The sequence below is a fragment of the Carassius gibelio genome, chromosome B5 (genome assembly GCF_023724105.1).
Source record: "Carassius gibelio isolate Cgi1373 ecotype wild population from Czech Republic chromosome B5, carGib1.2-hapl.c, whole genome shotgun sequence".
NCBI classification, from domain to species: Eukaryota; Metazoa; Chordata; class Actinopteri; order Cypriniformes; family Cyprinidae; genus Carassius; species Carassius gibelio.
Window position 1 is genome coordinate 3,009,845 of NC_068400.1, and position 23,429 is coordinate 3,033,273.

The window sequence follows — 23,429 nt, forward strand, 5'->3', positions numbered from 1 at the left end:
GATCGGGCGTACGATGTTCGTACACCGGGCGACAAAACGGGCGAAAAATCGCATAGACAATGCATTGCGGCCAACTTTGACGGATCGTAGCTCCGAGAGAGAATTTCGCAGAAACACGTGAATCTCCACATTTGGAGAGGCTATCAGGCTGTGCGAGAACATACCCCGCAGTGGGGTATAAGTTGTACCCCTGGGGCGCGAGAGCCCCCCAAAAATGGCCCTAATACAAAGTATAGGGAGGACTTTTCCTGCTATGGGACATTACATAGGGATTTTGTATTGAACATAACTCTGGATCACAATGTCATAGAGACAAGGGGGTGGGCTCATTTTAATCAGGCAACCAATCAGTCTCTCAGGATCACTGTGAATCTATCAAGCCACGCCCTAGCAACCATATAGACCGCCATAGCAACAAGCCCCATAGACTTCCATTGAAAAAGATCAAATAAATAACTTTGGATAGAAGTGTCATAGAAACATGAGGGTGGGCTCGTTTGACTCGGGCAGCAAACGGCCAATCATGTATCTCCTTCAAGACAACCTAGCCACGCCCTAGCAACCATTAAGAGCTACCTAGCAACCAAAATCCAAAGATAGATATCTTAACATCTGAAAGACATAGAAGCATGGGGGTTGGTTTATATTGTCAAGCAGACTTTGAAGTATCATCATTGGCAGCTGAAAGGCCACTCCCTAGCAACCAACCAGAGTACCCTAGCAACCATTTTTCAAGATCTATATCTCTGCATCAGAACATCGTAGAGGCATGGGGGTTGGTTTATGTTGGCAAGCAGACTTTGGAGTATCATCATTGGCAGCTGCCAGGCCACTCCATAGCAACCAAACGGAGTACCCTAGCAACCGATTTGCATGACCTATATCTCTGCATCAGAACATCGTACAGACATGGCGGTTGGATTTTTTGACTCATGCTAGCACACTGGACATCCAACATGCTAGTCATGCTAGCAGTGATTAGCTACATGCTAATAGTGATTAGCTAAGTGCTCAAATGGGCTAAGAACTCTATAATAACTACATAGTGACCATCTGTGACAACTACTGACCACCTAGTAACATCATAGCAACCACCCAGGAGACCATAGCAACTGCCTAGCAACCAGCAAAAACACCCTAGCAACCGCCTAGCAACACCTTAGCAACCACCCCAAGTACCGTAGCAACTGCCTAGCAACCACCCAGGTTACCATAGCAACCGCCCTAGCAACCATCCCGGGTACCCTAGCAACCACATAGCAACACCCTAGCAACCGCCCCAATTACCCTAGCAACCACCCTGGGTACCTTAGCAACGGCCCTAGCAACCATCATGGGGACCCTAGCAACCACCCCGGGTACCCTAGCAACCACATAGCAACACCCTAGCAACCACCCCGATTACCCTAGCAACCACCCTGAGTACCTTAGCAACGGCCCTAGCAACCATCATGGGGACCCTGGCAACCGCCCTAGCAACCACCCTTATTACCCTAGCAACCACCGTGGGTACCCTAGCAACGGCCCTAGCAACCATCATGGGGACCCTAGCAACCACCCCAGGTACCCTAGCAACCACATAGCAACACCCTAGCAACCACCCCGATTACCTTAGCAACCACCCTGGGTACCCTAGCAACGGCCCTAGCAACCATCATAGGGACCCTAGCAACCACCCCGGGTACCCTAGCAACCACACCTTAGCAACCGAGGGGCGAGTTTTGCCACTGCAAGCACCACTCACATTTTCTTCAGGAAATGTACCTTCTAGTGTTACTATTACTATTCGCCTTGACAGAACTTTGGCACGCTACTCCTCCCGCATTTTTTGTCGCAGACCCATGAATGAGATGTCAAAACGTGCGGCTTATTGAGGAGAGGTGTGCTATGACTTTTCTAAGGAATCGGACTTACGATAATCGTACAGCGGGCGAAGAAAATGTGTGAAAATATCCCATTGACTTAACATTGGAAAAACTATCTGACATCATATCTTTGGATCAGAAAGTCATACAGGCTTGGCAGAGGGCTCTTTTGACTCAGCCTATCAAGCAGTACATAAGTAGTGACATAACAACTTCATAGCCACGCCCTAGCAACCACTTTTAGCACCATAGCAACTGTTTAACAAATAAATGCTATATGTCAGCAAAATAACTATATAGAAACACTGGCTTGGGCTTTTTGCATTCAGGCTGGTAAATAATCTTTAAATATCACCCCATAAACTATATAGTCACACCATAGCAACCATATAGAGCACCCTAGCAACCATGTAGCAATATAAATCCTTCTATCTCTGCTTCAAAACATCACACAGGCATCATGGGTGGCTACAGGGCGCCGAGTTTTGCCACTGCAAGCACCACTCACATTTTCTTCAGGAAATGTACCTTCTAGTTAGTGGTGCTTGCCGGAGGCAAGGCATCACTATTACTATCTCACATACTTATTATTAGTGGTGCTTGCCGGAGGCAAGGCACTACTATTATTATCTCACATACTTATTAGTGGTGCTTGCCGGAGGCAAGGCACTACTATTATTATCTCACATACTTATTATTCTTCTTCTTCTTCTAGATCCGTACAAATTTCGGCGCGTAACTAGTCCCGCAGTTTTTGTCACAGACCAACGAAACAGGCGTCAAATCGTGCGGCCTAATCGGGAATGGTGTGCTATGACTTTTATAAGCGATCGGGCGTACGATGTTCGTACACCGGGCGAAAAAACGGGCGAAAAATCCCATAGACAATGCATTGGGGCCAACTTTGACGGATCGTAGCTCCGAGAGAGAATTTCGCAGAAACACGTGAATCACCACATCTGGAGAGGCTATCAGCCTGTGCCAGAACATACCCCGCATTGGGGTATAAGTTGTACCCCTGGGGCGCGAGAGCCCCCCAAAAATGGCCCTAATACAAAGTATAGGGAGGACTTTTCCTGCTATGGGACATTACATAGGGATTTTGTATTGAACATAACTCTGCATCACAGTGTCATAGAGACAAGGGGGTGGGCTCATTTGAATCAGGCAACCAATCAGTCTCTCAGGATCACTGGGAATCTATCAAGCCACGCCCTAGCAACCATATAGAGCACCATAGCAACAAGCCCCATAGACTTCCATTGAAAAAGATAAAATGAATAACTTTGGATAGAAGTGTGATAGAAACATGAGGGTGGGCTCGTATGACTTGGGCAGCAAACGGCCAATCATGTATCTCCTTCAAGACAACCTAGCCACGCCCTAGCAACCATTAAGAGCTACCTAGCAACCCAAAGTATAGAGAGATATCTTAACATCTGAAAGACATAGAAGCATGGGGGTTGGTTTATATTAGCAAGCAACCATTGGAGTATCATCATTGGCAGCTGCCAGGCCACTCCCTAGCAACCAAACACAGTACCCTAGCAACCGTTTTGCAAGATCTATATCTCTGCATCAGAACATTGTACAGACATGGGGGTTGGTTTATATTGGCGAGCAGCCTTTGGAGTATCACCATTGGCAGCTGCCAAGCCACTCCATAGCAACCAAACGGAGTACCCTAGCAACCGTTTTGCACGACCTATATCTCTGCATCAGAACATCGCATAGACATGGCGGTTGGATTTTTTGACTCATGCTAGCACACTGGACTTCCAACATGCTAGTCATGCTAGCAGTGATTAGCTACATGCTAATAGTGATTAGCTAAGTGCTCAAATGGGCTAAGAACTCTATAATAACTACATAGTGACTATCTGTGACAACTACCCACCACCTAGTAACATCATAGCAACCACCCAGGATACCATAGCAACTGCCTAGCAACCAGCCAAAACACCCTAGCAACCGCCTAGCAACACCTTAGCAACCACCCCAAGTACCATAGCAACTGCCTAGCAACCACCCAGATTACCATAGCAACCGCCCTAGCAACCACCCCGGGTACCCTAGCAACCCCATAGCAACACCCTAGCAACCGCCCCAATTACCCTAGCAACCACCCTGGGTACCTTAGCAACAGCCCTAGCAACCGTCATGGGGACCCTAGCAACCGCCCTAGCAACCACCCCGGGTACCCTAGCAACCACATAGCAACACCCTAGCAACCACCCCGATTACCCTAGCAACCACCCTGAGTACCCTAGCAACGGCCCTAGCAACCATCATGGGGACCCTAGCAACCGCCCTAGCAACCACCCCGGGTACCCTAGCAACCACATAGCAACACCCTAGCAACCACCCCGATTACCCTAGCAACCACCCTGGGTACCCTAGCAACGGCCCTAACAACCATCCTGGGGACCCTAGCAACCGCCCTAGCAACCAACCCGGGTACCCTAGCAACCACATAGCAACACCCTAGCAACCTACACGATTACCCTAGCAACCATCATGGGGACCCTAGCAACGGCCCTAGCAACCACCCCGGGTACCCTAGCAACCACCCGATTACCCTAGCAACCACGCTGGGTACCCTAGCAACGGCCCTAGCAACCATCATAGGGACCCTAGCAACCACCCTAGCAACCACCCCGGGTACCCTAGCAACCACACCTTAGCAACAGAGGGGCGAGTTTTGCCACTGCAAGCACCACTCACATTTTCTTCAGGAAATGTACCTTCTAGTTAGTGGTGCTTGCCGGAGGCAAGGCACTACTATTATTATCTCACATACTTATTATTCTTCTTCTTCTTCTTCTAGATCCGTACAAATTTCGGCGCGTAACTAGTCCCGCAGTTTTTGTCACAGACCAACGAAACAGGCGTCAAATCGTGCGGCCTAATCGGGAATGGTGTGCTATGACTTTTATAAGCGATCGGGCGTACGATGTTCGTACACCGGGCGAAAAAACGGGCGAAAAATCCCATAGACAATGCATTGGGGCCAACTTTGACGGATCGTAGCTCCGAGAGAGAATTTCGCAGAAACACGTGAATCACCACATCTGGAGAGGCTATCAGCCTGTGCCAGAACATACCCCGCATTGGGGTATAAGTTGTACCCCTGGGGCGCGAGAGCCCCCCAAAAATGGCCCTAATACAAAGTATAGGGAGGACTTTTCCTGCTATGGGACATTACATAGAGATTTTGTATTGAACATAACTCTGGATCACAATGTCATAGAGACAAGGGGGTGGGCTCATTTTAATCAGGCAACCAATCAGTCTCTCAGGATCACTCTGAATCTATCAAGCCACGCCCTAGCAACCATATAGAGCGCCATAGCAACAAGCCCCATAGACTTCCATTGAAAAAGATCAAATGAATAACTTTGGATAGAAGTGTCATAGAAACATGAGGGTGGGCTCGTTTGACTCGGGCAGCAAACGGCCAATCATGTATCTCCTTCATGACAACCTAGCCACGCCCTAGCAACCATTAAGAGCTACCTAGCAACCAAAATCCAAAGATAGATATCTTAACATCTGAAAGACATAGAAGCATGGGGGTTGGTTTATATTAGCAAGCAACCAATGGAGTATCATCATTGGCAGCTGCCAGGCCACTCCCTAGCAACCAAACACAGTACCCTAGCAACCGTTTTGCAAGATCTATATCTCTGCATCAGAACATCGTAGAGGCATGGGGGTTGGTTTATATTGACGAGCAGCCTTTAGAGTATCATCATTGGCAGTTGCCAAGCCACTCCATAGCAACCAAATGGAGTACCCTAGCAACCGTTTTGCACGACCTATATCTCTGCATCAGAACATCGCACAGACATGGCGGTTGGATTTTTTGACTCATGCTAGCACACTGGACTTCCAACATGCTAGTCATGCTAGCAGTGATTAGCTACATGCTAATAGTGATTAGCTAAGTGCTCAAATGGGCTAAGAACTCTATAATAACTACATAGTGACCATCTGTGACAACTACCAACCACCTAGTAACATCATAGCAACCACCCAGGAGACCATAGCAACTGCCTAGCAACCAGCCAAAACACCCTAGCAACCGCCTAGCAACACCTTAGCAACCCCCCCAAGTACCGTAGCAACTGCCTAGCAACCACCCAGGTTACCATAGCAACCGCCCTAGCAACCGCCCCGGGTACCCTAGCAACCACATAGCAACACCCTAGCAACCGCCCCGATTACCCTAGCAACCACCCTGGGTACCTTAGCAACGGCCCTAGCAACCATCATGGGGACCCTAGCAACCACCCTAGCAACCACCCCGGGTACCCTAGCAACCGCATAGCAACACCCTAGCAACCACCCCGATTACCCTAGCAACCACCCTGGGTACCTTAGCAACGGCCCTAGCAATCATCATGGGGACCCTAGCAACCGCCCTAGCAACCACCCCGGGTACCCTAGCAACCACATAGCAACACCATAGCAACCGCCCCGATTACCCTTGCAACCACCCTGGGTAGCCTAGCAACCGCCCTAGCAACCATCATGGGGACCCTAGCAACCACCCTAGCAACCACCCCGGGTACCCTAGCAACCACATAGCAACACCCTAGCAACCATCCCGATTACCCTAGCAACCACCCTGGGTACCTTAGCAACGGCCCTAGCAACCATCATGGGGACCCTAGCAACCGCCCTAGCAACCACCCAGGGTACCTTAGCAACCACCGTAGCAACCTCATTGCAACAGCCTAGCAACAGAGGGGCGAGTTTTGCCACTGCAAGCACCACTCACATTTTCTTCAGGAAATGTACCTTCTAGTTATTCTTCTTCTTCTTCTTCTAGATCCGTACAAATTTCGGCGCGTAACTAGTCCCGCAGTTTTTGTCACAGACCAACGAAACAGGCGTCAAATCGTGCGGCCTAATCGGGAATGGTGTGCTATGACTTTTATAAGCGATCGGGCGTACGATGTTCGTACACCGGGCGAAAAAACGGGCGAAAAATCCCATAGACAATGCATTGGGGCCAACTTTGACGGATCGTAGCTCCGAGAGAGAATTTCGCAGAAACACGTGAATCACCACATCTGGAGAGGCTATCAGCCTGTGCCAGAACATACCCCGCATTGGGGTATAAGTTGTACCCCTGGGGCGCGAGAGCCCCCCAAAAATGGCCCTAATACAAAGTATAGGGAGGACTTTTCCTGCTATGGGACATTACATAGAGATTTTGTATTGAACATAACTCTGGATCACAATGTCATAGAGACAAGGGGGTGGGCTCATTTTAATCAGGCAACCAATCAGTCTCTCAGGATCACTCTGAATCTATCAAGCCACGCCCTAGCAACCATATAGAGCGCCATAGCAACAAGCCCCATAGACTTCCATTGAAAAAGATCAAATGAATAACTTTGGATAGAAGTGTCATAGAAACATGAGGGTGGGCTCGTTTGACTCGGGCAGCAAACGGCCAATCATGTATCTCCTTCATGACAACCTAGCCACGCCCTAGCAACCATTAAGAGCTACCTAGCAACCAAAATCCAAAGATAGATATCTTAACATCTGAAAGACATAGAAGCATGGGGGTTGGTTTATATTAGCAAGCAACCAATGGAGTATCATCATTGGCAGCTGCCAGGCCACTCCCTAGCAACCAAACACAGTACCCTAGCAACCGTTTTGCAAGATCTATATCTCTGCATCAGAACATCGTAGAGGCATGGGGGTTGGTTTATATTGACGAGCAGCCTTTAGAGTATCATCATTGGCAGTTGCCAAGCCACTCCATAGCAACCAAATGGAGTACCCTAGCAACCGTTTTGCACGACCTATATCTCTGCATCAGAACATCGCACAGACATGGCGGTTGGATTTTTTGACTCATGCTAGCACACTGGACTTCCAACATGCTAGTCATGCTAGCAGTGATTAGCTACATGCTAATAGTGATTAGCTAAGTGCTCAAATGGGCTAAGAACTCTATAATAACTACATAGTGACCATCTGTGACAACTACCAACCACCTAGTAACATCATAGCAACCACCCAGGAGACCATAGCAACTGCCTAGCAACCAGCCAAAACACCCTAGCAACCGCCTAGCAACACCTTAGCAACCCCCCCAAGTACCGTAGCAACTGCCTAGCAACCACCCAGGTTACCATAGCAACCGCCCTAGCAACCGCCCCGGGTACCCTAGCAACCACATAGCAACACCCTAGCAACCGCCCCGATTACCCTAGCAACCACCCTGGGTACCTTAGCAACGGCCCTAGCAACCATCATGGGGACCCTAGCAACCACCCTAGCAACCACCCCGGGTACCCTAGCAACCGCATAGCAACACCCTAGCAACCACCCCGATTACCCTAGCAACCACCCTGGGTACCTTAGCAACGGCCCTAGCAATCATCATGGGGACCCTAGCAACCGCCCTAGCAACCACCCCGGGTACCCTAGCAACCACATAGCAACACCATAGCAACCGCCCCGATTACCCTAGCAACCACCCTGGGTAGCCTAGCAACCGCCCTAGCAACCATCATGGGGACCCTAGCAACCGCCCTAGCAACCACCCCGGGTACCCTAGCAACCACATAGCAACACCCTAGCAACCATCCCGATTACCCTAGCAACCACCCTGGGTACCTTAGCAACGGCCCTAGCAACCATCATGGGGACCCTAGCAACCGCCCTAGCAACCACCCAGGGTACCTTAGCAACCACCGTAGCAACCTCATTGCAACAGCCTAGCAACAGAGGGGCGAGTTTTGCCACTGCAAGCACCACTCACATTTTCTTCAGGAAATGTACCTTCTAGTTATTATTATTCTTATTATTCTTCTTCCGCCAAAATTTCGGCGCGTAACTAGTCCCGCAGTTTTCGTCACAGACCAACGAAACAGGCGTCAAATCGTGCGGCCTTGTCGGGAATGGTGTGCTATGACTTTTATAAGCGATCGGGCGTACGATGTTCGTACACCGGGCGAAATAACGGCCGAAAAATCGCATAGACAATGCATTACGGCCAACTTTGACGGATCGTAGCTCCGAGAGAGAATTTCGCAGAAACATGTGAATCACCACATTTGGAGAGGCTATCAGGCTGTGCGCGATCATACCCCGCAATGGGGTACAAGTTGCACCCCTGGGGCGCAAGAGCCCCCCAAAGTTGCCCCATTCTAAGCCAATGGTGAGGGATCGCCCATGAAACAATGTGTTTTTCCTACTGTGGGAAATTACATAGGGATTTTGCATTGAACATAACTATGGATCACATAGTCATAGAGACAAGGGGGTGGGCTCATTTGAATCAGGCAACCAATCAGACTCTCATGATCATTATGAAGCTATCAAGCCACGCCCTAGCAACCATATAGAGCACCATAGCAACAAGCTCCATAGACTTCCATTGAAAAATATAAAATGAATAACTTTGGATAGAAGTGTCATAGAAACATGAGGGTTGGCTCGTTTGACTCGGGGCAGCAAATGGCCAATCACGAATCACCTTCAACACTTCATAGCCACGCCCTAGCAACCATTTGGACCTCCCTAGCGACCAAAAGCATAGAGAGATATCTTCAAATCTGAATATCATAAAGGCATGGGGGTTGATTTTTATCATTCATACTAGCAAGCAGACTTCGGAGTATCATCATTGGCAGTTGCCAGGCCACTCCCTAGCAACCAAACACAGTACCCTAGCAACCGTTTTGCAAGATCTATATCTCTGCATCAGAACATCGTAGAGGCATGGGGGCTGGTTTATATTGGCGAGCAGCCTTTGGAGTATCACCATTGGCAGCTGCCAAGCCACTCCATAGCAACCAAACGGAGTACCCTAGCAACAGTTTTGCACGACCTATATCTCTGCATCAGAACATCGTACAGACATGGCGGTTGGATTTTTTTGACTCATGCTAGCACACTGGACTTCCAACATGCTAGTCATGCTAGCAGTGATTAGCTACATGCTAATAGTGATTAGCTAAGTGCTCAAATGGGCTAAGAACTCTATAATAACTACATAGTGACCATCTGTGACAACTACCAACCACCTAGTAACATCATAGCAACCACCCAGGAGACCATAGCAACTGCCTAGCAACCAGCCAAAACACCCTAGCAACCGCCTAGCAACACCTTAGCAACCACCCCAAGTACCATAGCAACTGCCTAGCAACCACCCAGGTTACCATAGCAACCGCCCTAGCAACCACCCTGGGTACCCTAGCAACCACATAGCAGCACCCTAGCAACCGCCTCGATTACCCTAGCAACCACCCTGGGTACCTTAGCAACGGCCCTAGCAACCATCACGGGGACCCTAGCAACCGCCCTAGCGACCACCCCGGGTACCCTAGCAACCACATAGCAACACCCTAGCAACCATCCCGATTACCCTAGCAACCACCCTGGGTACCTTAGCAACGGCCCTAGCAACCATCATGGGGACCCTAGCAACCGCCCTAGCAACCACCCCGGGTACCCTAGCAACCACATAGCAACACCCTAGCAACCACCCCAATTACCCTAGCAACCACCCTGAGTACCCTAGCAACGGCCCTAGCAACCATCATGAGGACCCTAGCAACCGCCCTAGCAATCACCCCGGGTACCATAGCAACCCCATACCAACACCCTAGCAACCGCCCCGATTACCCTAGCAACCATCCCATGTACCATAGCAACCAACCCGGGTACCCTAGCAACCACCCTAGCAACCTCATTACAACACCCTATAGCAACAGGGGGCGAGTTTTGCCACTGCAAGCACCACTCACATTTTCTTCAGGAAATGTACCTTCTAGTTATTATTATTATTCTTCCGTACAAATTTCGGCGCGTAACTAGTCCCGCAGTTTTCGTCACAGACCAACGAAACAGGCGTCAAATCGTGCGGCCTATTCGGGAATGGTGTGCTATGACTTTTATAAGCGATCGGGCGTACGATGTTCGTACACCGGGCGAAATATCGGCCGAAAAATCGCATAGACAATGCATTACGGCCAACTTTGACGAATCGTAGCGCAGAGAGAGAATTTCGCAGAAACATGTGAATCACCACATTTGGAGAGGCTATCAAGCTGTGCGAGAGGATACCTCGCAGAGGCGTACAAGTTGTACCCCTGGGGCGCTAGAGACCCCCAAAGTTCCCCATAGACATACTATGGTGAGGGATCGCCCATGAAACAGTGTGTTTTTCCTACTATGGGAAGTTATACAGGGATTTTGTATTGAACATAACTCAGGATCACAGTGTCATAGAGACAAGGGGGTGGGCTCATTTGAATCAGGCAACCAATCAGTCTCTCAGGATCATTATGAAGCTATCAAGCCACGCCCTAGCAACCATATAGAGCGCCATAGCAACAAGCCCCATACACTTTCATTGAAAAAGATCAAATGAATAACTTTGGATAGAAGTGTCATAGAAACATGAGGGTGGGCTCGTTTGACTCGGGCAGCAAACGGCCAATCATGTATCTCCTTCAAGACAACCTAGCCACGCCCTAGCAACCATTAAGAGCTACCTAGCAACCCAAAGCATAGAGAGATATCTTAACATCTGAAAGACATAGAAGCATGGGGGTTGGTTTATATTAGCAAGCGACCATTGGAGTATCATCATTGGCAGCTGCCAGGCCACTCCCTAGCAACCAAACATAGTACCCTAGCAACCGTTTTGCAAGATCTATATCTCCGCATCAGTACATCATAGAGGCATGGGGGTTGGTTTATATTGGCGAGCAGCCTTTGGAGTATCACCATTGGCAGCTGCCAGGCCACTCCCTAGCAACCAAACGGAGTTCCCTAGCAACCGTTTTGCACGACCTATATCTCTGCATCAGAACATCGTACAGACATGGCGGTTGGATTTTTTGACTCATGCTAGCACACTGGACTTCCAACATGCTAGTCATGCTAGCAGTGATTAGCTACATGCTAATAGTGATTAGCTAAGTGCTCAAATGGGCTAAGAACTCTATAATAACTACATAGTGACCATCTGTGACAACTACCAACCACCTAGTAACATCATAGCAACCACCCAGGAGACCATAGCAACTGCCTAGCATCCAGCCAAAACACCCTAGCAACCGCCTAGCAACACCTTAGCAACCACCCCAAGTACCGTAGCAACTGCCTAGCAACCACCCAGGTTACCATAGCAACCGCCCTAGCAACCACCCCGGGTACCCTAGCAACCACATAGCAACACCCTAGCAACCAACCCGATTACCCTAGCAACCACCCTGGGTACCCCAGCAACGGCCCTAGCAACCATCATGGGGACCCTAGCAACCGCCCTAGCAACCACCCCGGGTACCCTAGCAACCACATAGCAACACCCTAGCAACCAACCCGATTACCCTAGCAACCACCCTGGGTACCCTAGCAACGGCCCTAGCAACCATCATGGGGACCCTAGCAACCGCCCTAGCAACCACCCCGGGTACCCTAGCAACCACATAGCAACACCCTAGCAACCACCCCGATTACCCTAGCAACCACCCTGGGTAACCTAGCAACGGCCCTAGCAACCATCATGGGGACCCTAGCAACCGCCCTAGCAACCACCCAGAGTACCCTAGCAACCATATAGCAACACCCTAGCAACCTACCCGATTACCCTAGCAACCACCCTGTGTACCTTAGCAACGGCCCTAGCAACCATTACGGGGACCCTAGTAACCACCCAGATTACCCTAGCAACCACCCTTGGTACCTTAGCAACCATCATGTGGACCTTAGCAACCACCCAGGGTTCCCTAGTAACCACTATAGCAACCTCATTGCAACACCCTAGCAACAGAGGGTCGAGTTTTGCCACTGCAAGCACCACTCACATTTTCTTCAGGAAATGTACCTTCTAGTTAGTGGTGCTTGCCGGAGGCAAAGCATCACTATTACTATCTCACATACTTATTATTAGTGGTGCTTGCCGGAGGCAAGGCATCACTATTATTATCTCACATACTTATTATTCTTCTTATTATTCTTACTTCTTCCGTATGAATTTCGGCGCGTAACTAGTCCCGCAGTTTTCGTCACAGACCAACCAAACAGGCGTCAAATCGTGCGGCCTAATCGGGAATGGTGTGCTATGACTTTTATAAGCGATCGGGCGTACGATGTTCGTACACCGGGCGAAATATCGGGCGAAAAATCCCATAGACAATGCATTGCGGCCAACTTTGACGGCTCGTAGCTCCGAGAGAGAATTTTGCAGAAACATGTGAATCACCACATTTGGAGAGGCTATGAGGCTGTGCAAGATCATACCCCGCAATGGGGTATAAGTTGTACCCCTGGGGCGCAAGAGCCCCCCAAAGTTGCCCCATTCTATGCCAATGGTGAGGGATCGCACATGAAACAATGTGTTTTTCCTACTGTGGGAAATTACATAGGGATTTTGTATTGAACATAACTCAGGATCACATAGTCATAGAGACAAGGGGGTGGGCTCATTTGAATCAGGCAACCAATCAGTCTCTCAGGATCGTTATGAGGCTTTCAAGCCACGCCCTAGCAACCATTAACAAGCCCCTTAGTAACAAGCTCCATAGACTTCCATTGAAAAAGATCAGATGAATAACTTTGGATAGAAGTGTCATAGAAACATGAGGGTGGGCTCGTTTGACTCGGGAAGCAAACGGCCAATCATGTATCTCATTCAAGACAACCTAGCCACGCCCTAGCAACCATTAAGAGCTACCTAGCAACCCAAAGTATACAGAGATATCTTAACATCTGAAAGAAATAGAAGCATGGGGGTTGGTTTATATTAGCAAGCGACCATTGGAGTATCATCATTGACAGCTGCCAGGCCACTCCATAGCAACCAAACGGACTACCCTAGCAACCGTTTTGCACCACCTATATCTCTGCATCAGAACATCGTACAGACATGGCGGTTGGATTTTTTGACTCATGCTAGCACACTTGACTTCCAACATGCTAGTCATGCTAGCAGTGATTAGCTACATGCTAATAGTGATTAGCTAAGTGCTCAAATGGGCTAAGAACTCTATAATAACTACATAGTGACCATCTGTGACAACTACCAACCACCTAGTAACATCATAGCGACCACCCAGGAGACCATAGCAACTGCCTAGCAACCAGCCAAAACACCCTAGCAACCGCCTAGCAACACCTTAGCAACCACCCCAAGTACCATAGCAACTGCCTAGCAACCACCCAGGTTACCATAGCAACCGCCCTAGCAACCACCCCGGGTACCCTAGCAACCACATAGCAACACCCTAGCAACCGCCCCAATTACCCTAGCAACCACCCTGGGTACCTTAGCAACGGCCCTAGCAACCATCATGGGGACCCTAGCAACCGCCCTAGCAACCACCCCGGGTACCCTAGCAACCACATAGCAACACCCTAGCAACCACCCTGGGTACCCTAGCAACCACATAGCAACACCCTAGCAACCGCCCCGATTACCCTAGCAACCACCCTGGGTACCTTAGCAACGGCCCTAGCAACCATCATGGGGACCCTAGCAACCGCCCTAGCAACCACCCCGGTTACCCTAGCAACCACATAGCTAGACCCTAGCAACCATTCAGATTACCCTAGCAACCACCCTGGGTACCTTAGCAACCATCATGGGGACCCTAGCAACCGCCTGAGCAACCACCCAGGGTACCTTAGCAACCACCGTAGCAACCTCATTGCAACAACCTAGCAACAGGGCGCAGAGTTTTGCCACTGCAAGCACCACTCACATTTTCTTCAGGAAATGTACCTTCTAGTTATTATTATTATACTAGATCCGTACAAATTTCGGCGCGTAACTAGTCCCGCAGTTTTCATCACAGACCAACGAAACAGGCGTCAAATCGTGCGGCCTAATCGGGAATGGTGTGCTATGACTTTTATAAGCGATCGGGCGTACGATGTTCGTACACCGGGCGAAAAAACGGGCGAAAAATCGCATAGAGAATGCATTGCGGCCAACTTTGACGGATCGTAGCTCCGAGAGGGAATTTCGCAGAAACACGTGAATCTCCACATTTGAAGAGGCTATCAGGCTGTGCGAGAACATACCCCGCAGTGGGGTATAAGTTGTACCCCTGGGGCGCGAGAGCCCCCCAAAAATGACCCTAATACAAAGTATAGGCAGGGCTTATCCTGCTATGGGACATTACATAGGGATTTTGTATTGAACATAACTCTGGATCACAGTGTCATAGAGACAAGGGGGTGGGCTCATTTGAATCAGGCAACCAATCAGTCTCTCAGGATCACTGTGAATCTATCAAGCCACGCCCTAGCAACCATATAGAGCGCCATAGCAACAAGCCCCATAGACTTCCATTGAAAAAGATCAAATGAATAACTTTGGATAGAAGTGTCATAGAAACATGAGGGTGGGCTCGTTTGACTCGGGCAGCAAACGGCCAATCATGTATCTCCTTCATGACAACCTAGCCACGCCCTAGCAACCATTAAGAGCTACCTAGCAACCAAAATCCAAAGATAGATATCTTAACATCTGAAAGACATAGAAGCATGGGGGTTGGTTTATATTAGCAAGCAACCAATGGAGTATCATCATTGGCAGCTATGATATAGCTATGATATGACATAGCTGCCAAGCCACTCCATAGCAACCAAACGGAGTACCCTAGCAACTGTTTTGCACGACCTATATCTCTGCATCAGAACATCGTACGGACATGGCGGTTGGATTTTTTGACTCATGCTAGCACACTGGACTTCCAACATGCTAGTCATGCTAGCAGTGATTAGCTACATGCTAATAGTGATTAGCCAAGTGCTCAAATGGGCTAAGAACTCTATAATAACTACATAGTGACCATCTGTGACAACTACCAACCACCTAGTAACATCATAGCAACCACCCAGGAGACCATAGCAACTGCCTATCAACCAGCCAAAACACCCTAGCAACCGCCTAGCAACACCTTAGCAACCACCCCAAGTACCGTAGCAACTGCCTAGCAACCACCCAGGTTACCATAGCAACCGCCCTAGCAACCACCCCGGGTACCCTAGCAACCACATAGCAACACCCTAGCAACCGCCTTAATCACCCTAGCAACCACCCTGGGTACCTTAGCAACGGCCCTAGCAACCATCATGGGGACCCTAGCAACCGCCCTAGCAACCACCCCGGGTACCCTAGCAACCACATAGCAACACCCTAGCAACCACCCCGATTACCCTAGCAACCACCCTGAGTACCTTAGCAACGGCCCTAGCAACCATCATGGGGACCCTAGCAACCACCCTAGCAACCACCCCGGGTACCCTAGCAACCACATAGCAACACCCTAGCAACCGCCCCAATTACCCTAGCAACCATCATGGGGACCCTAGCAACGGCCTAGCAACCATCCCGGGTACCCTAGCAACCACACCGACTACCCTAGCAACCACCATAGCAACCAAGTGCACCTTAGCAATGGTCCTACCAACCACACCTTAGCAACAGAGGGGCGAGTTTTGCCACTGCAAGCACCACTCACATTTTCTTCAGGAAATGTACTTTCTAGTTAGTGGTGCTTGCCGGAGGCAAGGCATCACTATTATTATCTCACATACTTATTATTATTCTTCTTATTTTTCTTCCGTACAAAACTTCGGCGCGTAACTAGTCCCGCAGCTTTTGTCACAGACACGCAAAAGAGGTGTCAAATCGTGCGCCCTATTTGGGAATGGTGTGCTATGACTTTTATAAGCGATCGGGTGTACGATGTTCGTACAGCGGGCGAAAAACGACCGAAAAACGGCCCATAGGAAATGCATTACGGCCAACTTTGACGGATCGTAGCTCCGAGGGAGAATTTCGCAGAAACATGTGAATCACCACATTTGGAGAGGCTATCAGGCTGTGCGAGAGGATACCTCGCAGAGGGGTACAAGTTGTACCCTTGGGGTGCTAGAGACCCCCAAAGTTGCCCCATTGACATAGTATGGTGAGGGATCGCCCATGAAACACTGTGTTTTTCCTACTATGGGAAATTACATAGGGATTTTGTATTGAACATAACTCTGCATTACAGTGTCATAGAGACAAGGGGGTGGGCTCATTTGAATCAGGCAACCAATCAGACTCTCATGATCATTATGAAGCTATCAAGCCACGCCCTAGCAACCATATAGAGCACCATAGCAACAAGCTCCATAGACTTCCATTGAAAAATATAAAATGAATAACTTTGGATAGAAGTGTCATAGAAACATGAGGGTTGGCTCGTTTGACTCGGGGCAGCAAATGGCCAATCACGAATCACCTTCAAAACTTCATAGCCACGCCCTAGCAACCATTTGGACCTCCCTAGCGACCAAAAGCATAGAGAGATATCTTCAAATCTGAATATCATAAACGCATGGGGGTTGGTTTATATCATTCATACTAGCAAGCAGACTTCGGAGTATCATCATTGGCAGCTGCCAGGCCACTCCCTAGCAACCAAACACAGTACCCTAGCAACCGTTTTGCAAGATCTATATCTCTGCATCAGAACATCGTAGAGGCATGGGGGTTGGTTTATATTGGCGAGCAGCCTTTGGAGTATCACCATTGGCAGCTGCCAAGCCACTCCATAGCAACCAAACAGAGTACCCTAGCAACCGTTTTGCAAGACCTATATCTCTGCATCAGAACATCGTACAGACATGGCGGTTGGATTTTTTGACTCATGCTAGCACACTGGACTTCCAACATGCTAGTCATGCTAGCAGTGATTAGCTACATGCTAATAGTGATTAGCTAAGTGCTCAAATGGGCTAAGAACTCTATAATAACTACATAGTGACCATCTGTGACAACTACCAACCACCTAGTAACATCATAGCAACCACCCAGGAGACCATAGCAACTGCCTAGCAACCAGCCAAAACACCCTAGCAACCGCCTAGCAACACCTTAGCAACCACCCCAAGTACCGTAGCAACTGCCTAGCAACGACCCAGGTTACCATAGCAACCACCCTAGCAACCACCACGGGTACCCTAGCAACCACATAGCAACACCCTAGCAACCGCCCCAATTACCCTAGCAACCACCCTGGGTACCTTAGCAACGGCCCTAGCAACCATCATGGGGACCCTAGCAACCGCCCTAGCAACCACCCCGGGTACCCTAGCAACCACATAGCAACACCCTAGCAACCACCCCGATTACCCTAGCAACCACCCTGAGTACCCTAGCAACGGCCCTAGCAACCATCATGGGGACCCTAGCAACCGCCCTAGCAACCGCCCTAGCAACCACCCCGGGTACCCTAGCAACCACATAGCAACACCCTAGCAACCACCCCGATTACCCTAGCAACCACCCTGAGTACCCTAGCAACGGCCCTAGCAACCATCATGGGGACCCTAGCAACCACCCTAGCAACCACCCCGGGTACCCTAGCAACCACATAGCAAGACCCTAGCAACCATTCAGATTACCCTAGCAACCACCCTGGGTACCTTAGCAACCATCATGGGGACCCTAGCAACCGCCCTAGCAACCACCCAGGGTACCTTAGCAACCACCGTAGCAACCTCATTGCAACAACCTAGCAACAGGGCGCCGAGTTTTGCCACTGCAAGCACCACTCACATTTTCTTCAGGAAATGTACCTTCTAGTTAGTGGTGCTTGCCGGAGGCAAAGCATCACTATTATTATCTCACATACTTATTATTATTCTTCTTCTTACTTCTTCCGTACAAAACTTCGGCGCGTAACTCGTCCCGCAGTTTTTGTCACAGACCAACCAAACAGGCGTCAAATCGTGCGGCCTATTGAGGAGAGGTGTGCTATGACTTTTATAAGCGATCGGGCGTACGATGTTCGTACAGCGGGCGAAAAATCGGCCGAAAAACGTCCCATAGGAAATGCATTACAAAAAAATTTGACGGAGCATAGCTCTGAGAGAGAATTTCGCAGAAACATGTGAATCACCACATTTGGAGAGGCTATAAGGCTGTGCGAGAACATACCTCGCAGAGGGGTACAAGTTGTACCCCTGGGGCGCTAGAGACCCCCAAAGTTGCCCCATAGACATACAATGGTGCGGGATCGCCCATGAAACACTGTGTTTTTCCTACAATGGGAAATTACATAGGGATATTGTATTGAACATAACTCGGCATCACAGTGTCATAGAGACAAGGGGGTGGGCTCATTTGAATCAAGCAACCAATCAGTCTCTCAGGATCATTATGAAGCTATCAAGCCACGCCCTAGCAACCATATAGAGCACCATAGCAACAAGCCCCATAGACTTCCATTGAAAAAGATCAAATGAATAACTTTGGATAGAAGTGTCATAGAAACATGAGGGTGGGCTCGTTTGACTCGGGCAGCAAACGGCCAATCATGTATCTCCTTCAAGACAACCTAGCCACGCCCTAGCAACCATTAAGAGCTACCTAGCAACCAAAATCCAAAGATAGATATCTTAACATCTGAAAGACATAGAAGCATGGGGGTTGGTTTATATTGTCAAGCAGACTTTGAAGTATCATCATTGGCAGCTGCAAGGCCACTCCCTAGCAACCAAACACAGTACCCTAGCAACCATTTTGCAAGATCTATATCTCTGCATCAGAACATCGTAGAGGCATGGGGGTTGGTTTATATTGACAAGTAGACTTTGGAGTATCACCATTGGCAGCTGCCAAGCCACTCCATAGCAACCAAATGGAGTACCCTAGCAACCGTTTTGCACGACCTATATCTCTGCATCAGAACATCGTACAGACATGGCGGTTGGATTTTTTGACTCATGCTAGCACACTGGACTTCCAACATGCTAGTCATGCTAGCAGTGATTAGCTACATGCTAATAGTGATTAGCTAAGTGCTCAAATGGGCTAAGAACTCTATAATAACTACATAGTGACCATCTGTGACAACTACCAACCACCTAGTAACATCATAGCAACCACCCAGGAGACCATAGCAACTGCCTAGCAACCACCCCGGGTACCCTAGCAACCGCCTAGCAACACCTTAGCAACCACCCCGATTACCCTAGCAACCACCCTGGGTACCCTAGCAATGGCCCTAGCAACCATCATGGGGACCCTAGCAACCGCCCTAGCAACCACCCCGGGTACCCTAGCAACCACATAGCAACACCCTAGCAACCACCCCGATTACCCTAGCAACCAACATGGGTACCCTAGCAACGGCCCTAGCAACCATCATGGGGACCCTAGCAACCGCCCTAGCAACCACCCCGGGTACCCTAGCAACCACATAGCAACACCCTAGCAACCACCCCGATTACCCTAGCAACCAACCTGGGTACCCTAGCAACGGCCCTAGCAACCATCATGGGGACCCTAGCAACCGCCCTAGCAACCACCCCGGGTACCCTAGCAACCACATAGCAACACCCTAGCAACCGCCCCAATTACCCTAGCAACCACCCTGGGTACCTTAGCAACGGCCCTAGCAACCATCATGGGGACCCTAGCAACCGCCCTAGCAACCACCCCGGGTACCCTAGCAACCACATAGCAACACCCTAGAAACCACCCCAATTACCCTAGCAACCACGCTGGCTACCCTAGCAACGGCCCTAGCAACCATCATAGGGACCCTAGCAACCACCCCGGGTACCCTAGCAACCACACCTTAGCAACAGAGGGTCGAGTTTTGCCACTGCAAGCACCACTCACATTTTCTTCAGGAAATGTACCTTCTAGTTAGTGGTGCTTGCCGGAGGCAAAGCATCACTATTATTATCTCACATACTTATTATTATTCTTCTTCTTACTTCTTCCGTACAAAACTTCGGCGCGTAACTTGTCCCGCAGTTTTTGTCACAGACCAACCAAACAGGCGTCAAATCGTGCGGCCTATTGAGGAGAGGTGTGCTATGACTTTTATAAGCGATCGGGCGTACGATGTTCGTACAGCGGGCGAAAAATCGGCCGAAAAACGTCCCATAGGAAATGCATTACAAAAAAATTTGACGGAGCATAGCTCTGAGAGAGAATTTCGCAGAAACATGTGAATCACCACATTTGGAGAGGCTATAAGGCTGTGCGAGAACATACCTCGCAGAGGGGTACAAGTTGTACCCCTGGGGCGCTAGAGACCCCCAAAGTTGCCCCATAGACATACAATGGTGCGGGATCGCCCATGAAACACTGTGTTTTTCCTACAATGGGAAATTACATAGGGATATTGTATTGAACATAACTCGGCATCACAGTGTCATAGAGACAAGGGGGTGGGCTCATTTGAATCAAGCAACCAATCAGTCTCTCAGGATCATTATGAAGCTATCAAGCCACGCCCTAGCAACCATATAGAGCACCATAGCAACAAGCCCCATAGACTTCCATTGAAAAAGATCAAATGAATAACTTTGGATAGAAGTGTCATAGAAACATGAGGGTGGGCTCGTTTGACTCGGGCAGCAAACGGCCAATCATGTATCTCCTTCAAGACAACCTAGCCACGCCCTAGCAACCATTAAGAGCTACCTAGCAACCAAAATCCAAAGATAGATATCTTAACATCTGAAAGACATAGAAGCATGGGGGTTGGTTTATATTGTCAAGCAGACTTTGAAGTATCATCATTGGCAGCTGCAAGGCCACTCCCTAGCAACCAAACACAGTACCCTAGCAACCATTTTGCAAGATCTATATCTCTGCATCAGAACATCGTAGAGGCATGGGGGTTGGTTTATATTGACAAGTAGACTTTGGAGTATCACCATTGGCAGCTGCCAAGCCACTCCATAGCAACCAAATGGAGTACCCTAGCAACCGTTTTGCACGACCTATATCTCTGCATCAGAACATCGTACAGACATGGCGGTTGGATTTTTTGACTCATGCTAGCACACTGGACTTCCAACATGCTAGTCATGCTAGCAGTGATTAGCTACATGCTAATAGTGATTAGCTAAGTGCTCAAATGGGCTAAGAACTCTATAATAACTACATAGTGACCATCTGTGACAATTACCAACCACCTAGTAACATCATAGCAACCACCCAGGAGACCATAGCAACTGCCTAGCAACCAGCCAAAACACCCTAGCAACCGCCTAGCAACACCTTAGCAACCAACCTAAGTACCATAGCAACTGCCTAGCAACCACCCAGGTTACCATAGCAACCGCCCTAGCAACCACCCCGGGTACCCTAGCAACCACATAGCAACACCCTAGCAACCACCCCGATTACCCTAGCAACCAACATGGGTACCCTAGCAACGGCCCTAGCAACCATCATGGGGACCCTAGCAACCGCCCTAGCAACCACCCCGGGTACCCTAGCAACCACATAGCAACACCCTAGCAACCACCCCGATTACCCTAGCAACCAACCTGGGTACCCTAGCAACGGCCCTAGCAACCATCATGGGGACCCTAGCAACCGCCCTAGCAACCACCCCGGGTACCCTAGCAACCACATAGCAACACCCTAGCAACCGCCCCAATTACCCTAGCAACCACCCTGGGTACCTTAGCAACGGCCCTAGCAACCATCATGGGGACCCTAGCAACCGCCCTAGCAACCACCCCGGGTACCCTAGCAACCACATAGCAACACCCTAGAAACCACCCCAATTACCCTAGCAACCACGCTGGCTACCCTAGCAACGGCCCTAGCAACCATCATAGGGACCCTAGCAACCACCCCGGGTACCCTAGCAACCACACCTTAGCAACAGAGGGTCGAGTTTTGCCACTGCAAGCACCACTCACATTTTCTTCAGGAAATGTACCTTCTAGTTAGTGGTGCTTGCCGGAGGCAAGGCATCACTATTACTATCTCACATACTTATTATTATTATTCTTATAGATCCGTACAAATTTCGGCGCGTAACTAGTCCCGCAGTTTTCGTCACAGACCAACGAAACAGGCGTCAAATCGTGCGCCCTAATCGGGAATGGTGTGCTATGATTTTTATAAGCGATCGGGCGTACGATGTTCGCACACCGGGCGAAAAAACGGGCGAAAAATCCCATAGACAATGCATTGCGGCCAATTTTGACGGATCGTAGCTCCGAGAGAGAATTACGCAGAAACACGTAAATCACCACATTTGGAGAGGCTATCAGGCTGTGTGAGAACATACCCCGCATTGGGGTATAAGTTGTACCCCTGGGGCGCAAGAGACCCCCAAATTTGCCCCTAATACAAAGTATAGGGAGGGCTTCTATGGGAAATTACATAGGGATTTTGCATTGAACATAACTCTGGATTATAGTGTCATAGAGACAAGGGGGTGGGCTCATTTGAATCAGGCAACCAATCAGTCTCTCAGGATCACTGTGAATCTATCAAGCCACGCCCTAGCAACCATATAGAGCGCCATAGCAACAAGCCCCATAGACTTCCATTGAAAAAGATCAAATGAATAACTTTGGATAGAAGTGTCATAGAAACATGAGGGCGGCCTCGTTTGACTCGGGGCAGCAAACGGCCAATCATGTATCTCCTTCAAGACAACCTAGCCACGCCCTAGCAACCATTAAGAGCTACCTAGCAACCCAAAGTATAGAGAGATATCTTAACATCTGAATATCATAAAGGCATGGGGGTTGGTT

At 49.2% G+C, this 23,429-nt stretch overlaps 1 long non-coding RNA gene across 1 annotated transcript; it reads left to right on the top strand.

Moving 5' to 3' along the window:
• The first annotated feature begins 9,943 nt into the window (after window positions 1-9,943).
• LOC127957872 (uncharacterized) lies at window positions 9,944-22,233 on the top strand. The gene is made up of 2 exons (XR_008153884.1): window positions 9,944-10,055; window positions 21,979-22,233. It is a non-coding gene; the product is annotated as an uncharacterized LOC127957872 (long non-coding RNA).
• The last annotated feature ends 1,196 nt before the right edge of the window (window positions 22,234-23,429 follow it).